The sequence below is a fragment of the Pseudophryne corroboree genome, chromosome 2, assembly GCF_028390025.1.
Source record: "Pseudophryne corroboree isolate aPseCor3 chromosome 2, aPseCor3.hap2, whole genome shotgun sequence".
Taxonomy (NCBI): Eukaryota; Metazoa; Chordata; class Amphibia; order Anura; family Myobatrachidae; genus Pseudophryne; species Pseudophryne corroboree.
The window spans coordinates 338,909,429-338,915,428 of NC_086445.1; positions in this window are offsets into that span (position 1 = coordinate 338,909,429).

Consider the following 6,000-nt stretch of genomic DNA (forward strand, 5'->3'; position numbering starts at 1 on the left):
TCTTTAAGTGTGCACAAATAATTGTATAAATTACAATATATTCAAATGTGAAATAATTATACCAAGTAAGAAAGAAGAGTTATATTGACAATAAGTGAAAAAACAATGAAAAATCAACCAAGGTGAAAAACCGTGAACAACCTTAAAGTGTATCCTAATAACTATATCAGGGAGAAATTAATTGATTATTATAATTCATCCTGTATTCATGACTTATTTTGAAAATACAGTATCCTTTAGGGATTTTATTGTAAAGAAAATTTATCCAGTTAAAAAAGATGAAAAATTGATATGCTCATTCATGCAGTTTGGTTGTAACCCATCTAGTAAGAAGGTCCATCGACTCTCCTTCCTCAGCAGCTCCTGTGTCATGCTGCCTCCTCTTATTCCCAGATGTACCCGTTCTATACCGAATGCCTTGAGATCTGTCACTTTGCCGGCATGTTTTTCTTGAAAGTGCTTAGCCACCGTTGTCAGTTGTTTAAATTTGTTATAATCCTTTTGGCAATTCCTAATGGAACCGACATGCTCCAGTAACCTCTGTTTCAATGGTCTTGTTGTCATGCCGATGTATTTTTTCCCACAGGTACAGTAAAGACAATAAACAACTCCAGATGTCAAACAGTTTATATAGTCTCTGATCTTGTGTTTTATATGATATTTATCTTCAAATTCTGTTGTTTTTATCATATAATCACAGGCTTCGCAACCTCCACATTTGTATGACCCCGTAAGAGTTCTGCTTGTTGTTTTAGCGAGACTAGAGCTATAGTGGCTATGGACTATTTCATCCCTCAAGTTGCTAAATCTCCTCCAATTTATGGATGGTTTTGGTCCAAGTTCTTTGGCTAAGTCTGGATCCAATGTCAAAATTGACCAATGTTTATTAATAATTTTCTGTGTTTCTTCCCATTCAGAGCAATAATCTTCCACGAATCTGATAACATCTGTTTTTTTGATTGTCTTAGGGAAGAGCAGATGGTTACGGTCCGTTTGTTGTGCTTGATATTTAGCTTTTTTAATAGTCCTTTTTGAATAGCCTCTCCTTAAAAGTCTCTCACCCAATTCTGTAGCTCTCTGTTCGAATTCCGCTAACCCAGAACAGTTTCTCCTCATTCTCATGAACTCCCCTCTAGGGATTCCTTTGAGGACCGGGGGAAAGTGTGCACTTGATCTGTGTAGGACACTGTTAGTTGCTGTATGTTTCCTGTGTAGATCTGTTCCTATCCGGCCATCTTCCAATTTCCTCACCTTCAGATCTAAGAAGGTCACTTCTGACCACTGGTCTCATAAGTGAGTTTGAGATTCAAGCTGTTATTACTAAGTACATCAATGAACTCTCCAAACTTTTCTCTGGGGCCATCCCACAGTATTAGCAGGTCGTCTATATGCCTCATCCAAATAAGAATATATTGGGTATAGTGTTCCATCGTTTAATGAAAAATGATGGACTCCTCCCACCAACCCAAATATATATTAGCATACGTGGGGGCACAAGCCGCCCCCATAGCTGTGCCCCGCACCTGCAAATAGTACTTGTCAAAGGCAAATAAATTTTTCTGGCGTACAAACGTCAATAGTTTTAATAAGAAATCTCCAAATACAGTTTTACCCTCTTTCTGGAGTTGGAGATTTCTTATTAAAACTATTGACGTTTGTACTCCAGAAAAATTTCTTTGTCTTTGATGACAAGTACTATTTGCAGGTGCGGGGCACAGCTATGGGGGCGGCTTGTGCCCCCACGTATGCTAATATATATATATGAAAACTTATAGGGTGGGAATCATCAATAATTCATTCTTTCTGATAATCCAGCTATTAATGGAGATCTTTTTTTATATAGATAAATCATGATTGGGTATTAGACATGTCAATCAAAGCTTGTGGCCAATGAAAGAGACTGACTGGGTATTTAGTTCTTTCAAACCCGGTAATTGGGTTTCCTATGATTAAGCTTATGCGAAACGGTCAATAGGAAGGTAGCTCACACGTCAGTGTGGCTACCATTTAGCATTTTAACTGTTCGGTCACTGCATTAATGTACCATATATATAAGCTATTGTATCTATTGTTACACTGCCATGCAGCGTATCATATAGCTGCAGCCGCAGCGGGACATGATTAAACAGCCCCGTAGGGAAGGACGCTGCTAGCGGCCTGTGAGATGGCTGGCGGCGGCTGACGGCTGTACGCTGCGATAGACCGCGGCTTTGACGAGCTGTGCCCCAGATGATCCCGTACTGACAGATGGTGATCACTCTGGTTATAACTTGAAAACTGGGGACTACGACAGAAGGGTGCAGGTTTATACGTACTGCATCCTTACATTACTATATATATACCTGTCCATGATTGTTAGAAATGGCATTAATTATATGGAAAATACTAACAAGGACGGTGTATAAGTGTCATAATCCTGTAGCCGTCACCATTTTGCAGTAGCAGCACTGTATTATTAGCATTCTATTAACTGCAGGATCTCAGTCTGAGCGGCAAATACCAGATAGTGTGTGAGATACACTCTCACTATCCTGAATGGGAATAACATTTAGACAATCAGATCTTTGGCACATGTGTGAAGGTGTAGATATAAGCCACGACCAGCAGATATAAGATGGGAAACGTGGCAGGAATATAGCACACTTTCTCTTCTCCCAATGCTTAGTGATGGAATGCATCTGCAGCATTACTGTTATATATATCTCTATTGACAAGTAGTGGGATTTAAGAGTGGGGTGCAATTGTGGCTACACACCCTGACAACATATTTCTGTCACATTACTTTTGATAACAGAAATAAGCTGAGATACGAGTTAGAAGGACACCATATTACTGGTGTCCTCTGAGATACACCTAACACATATGTTAAAGAGTATATTGTTACCATAAAGTGCCTATTACGAGGTACAGTAGAAGGATACCATACTACGAGTGTCCTCAGGGATACACTTAATATATACGCCAAAGAGCATGTTGCTATTATACAGTGTATATTGAACTGATTGGGTGATCTTAATTTATATCATAGCAGAAGAAGAAAATTATATTAAAAGTCCCCATGATTCAATTTACAGGAAGACTACAAAGGATTGCTCTGTGAGATAGACATTCACGATAAATAAGACACAATGATGTGCATTTAATAGGACATAATACTGATTGAACAACAACAACAACTATTTTCTTAGAAGATAGTGATACGTACACTGCTAGGATTGAGAGAGACTGTTAAAAGATAACTCAGTCTTTAACAGTGTAACTAGTCATCTCACAGAGTTATACTCATAGGATACAATTGTTTCCATTAGGACACTAGAATATTGCAACATATATGGATACATTCTGCACTTACTTGGGTGTCAGGAATCTGCATTCTCCATCACATTACTTACTGTGGAACTACAGGTTACAGCAGTTGAGTTCAGGTCCAGTTCCAGTTTTCAATCTACTGCATCCTGGAGTACACAGTGCTTCAGCTAACTCACAGCTGATCTGAACACCCAATCCAGCGGGGTGTGTTCTCACAGAGATGCAACATCCAATCATCACAGCCCAAGGGGTATAAACTCCAGTTCCTGGCTCAGTCTCATCGCCTTGGACAACACGTCACATCCTTTGAACAGGCGTCTCCTGTCTTCAGTCCTCTGTCTGCAGAGATTCCCCAGTGTTTTGGACCTGTGGAACTACAGGTTCCAGCAGTTCCATTCCAGTCCCGGTTCCAGTTCCAGTTCCAGTCTGCAATCCCCTGTTTCCAGCGATCTCCTATTTCTGGCATTTCCAAGTTGTTTCCCTGTTCCAGTGTTCCTGTGGAACTACAAACTCCAGCCACAGCCTGCCACAGTTCATCAGCAGTAAGAGACTCTCCTCAGGTGTTATTCATTGCCTAACTTGTGCACCTTATTACCAGCATTCCATTCTGTGCATTGCATCCAGCACTTAACAAGCATGCTGAGTTAGGACTGTCTCCTGCCTGGGCCTTGCTTGGCTAAAGAACTTTTATGTTACAGAGACTGTGTGCTTTTACAAGTATTACCGGAGTTCTGTTTTCCAAACCATTTGCATTTATCAAGTTATTTCACATTTGTGTTACCAGTGACTTTATTTGCTTTAAACCTTCTGCATTCTGCCATCAACTTGTCACCGATATATATTTGTGTTGCCAGAGACTTTTATTACTACCTTGGATTCAGTTACCGTTTATCATTTCATTTCTGCTTCTACCAATGCTACGTTTCATCTATTATTATATCATTGTTCTGTGACCTTTTGTGTTTATTAAATATCAGCGCATATGTGCAGGACTTTATTCAGTCGCCACGCTTCATACTTCATTCCAACACTGACCCACTAGTGCCCCCTCCGGGAACAGACAAAATCAGAATCCTGACAGTTTGTCCAAGGCCCATAGACCCGGACGGTGGTCAGAGTGTGGGGTCAGGGTCACTCCAAAGTTCAGTGTCACGACTCAGTGATCAAGAGTCAAGTATCAATGGACCTAACCCGGTTCCAGCCGTCGGTCCAAAGATTCCACCGGTTCCAGCTGGTTCAAGCTCTTCCGGACCCAATCCGGTCCCATCCGTCAGTCCGGATCAGCCTCCTTCGGTTCCAGCCGAATCCAGTAAACCTCCTTCGGCTCCAGCCGATTCCAGTAAAGACTCCTTCGGTTCCAGCCGATTCCAGTAAGACTTCACCGGTTCCAGCCGGTTCAAGCTCTTCCGGACCCAATCCGGTCCCATCCGTCTGTCCGGATCAGCCTCCTTCGGTTCCAGACGATTCCAGTAAGCCTCCTTCGGTTCCAGACGATTCCAGCAAGCCTCCTTCGGTTCCAGCCGATTCCAGCAAGCCTCCTTTGGTTCTAGCCGATTCCAGTAAGACTCCTCCAGTTCCAGCCGGTTCAAGCTCTTCCGGACCCAATCCGGTCCCATCTGTCTGTCCGGATCAGCCTCCTTCGTTTCCAGCAGATTCCAGTATCCTCGGATCAAATCTGGTCCTATCCGTCAGTCCGAGGACTCCTCCGGTTCAAGCTTTTCTGGGTCCAATCCGGTCCCATCCATCTGTCCAGATCAGCCTCATTCGGTTCCAGCCGATTCCAGTATGACTCCACTGGTTCCAGCCAGCCCGAGTAGTTCCGTTGCCAATGCTGAGCTACCTTCTTCGGTTCCAGCCGATTCCAGCATCCTCGGATCAAATCCGGTCCTATCCGTTAGTCTGCGGACTCCTTCGGTTCTAGCCGATTCCAGTAATACTTCTCCGGTTCCAGCCGGTTCAAGCTTTTCTGGACCCAATCCGGTCCCATCTGTCTGTCCAAAGTCGCCGTCGGTTCCTATCGATTCCAGTTCCTCCGAACCCGGTGTGGTTCTCTCCAGTGTGTCAAGTAAGGAACTCCTGTCCATCAATTCTGGAGATGACGTCCTCTCTCCACCCTAGCCGATTCCAGTAAGACTCCTCTGGTTCCAGCCAGTTCAAGCTCTTCCAGACCCAATCCGGTCCCATCCGTCTGTCCGGATCAGCCGCCTTCGGTTCCAGCCGATTCCAGTAAGCCTCCTTCGGTTCCAGCCGATTCCAGTAAGCCTCCTTCGGTTCCAGCCGATTCCAGTAAGCCTCCTTCGGTTCCAGCCGATTCTAGTAAGACTCATCCAGTTCCAGCCGGTTCAAGCTCTTCCGGACCCAATCCGGTCCCATCCATCTGTCCGGATCAGCCTCCTTCAGTTCCAGCCGATTCCAGTAAGACTCCACTGGTTCCAACCAGCCTGAGTGGCTCCAATGATGGGCTACCTCCTTCGGTTCCAGCCGATTCCAGTAAATTCTGTCTCAAATGACCATGAATGGTCTAGTTGTTCTGGTGACAAAAGTCTTTCTTCTGAAGATGAAAGTTGGGAAGACTTTTGAGGACCTCTGCTTTTGTGTATTCCTAAAGTTCTTCTTCAAGGATCCGCCAAGTTCCAGCGTGGGTGTTCGGTGTCCACCCATAAAAGGGGGGGTACTGTCAGGAATCTGCAT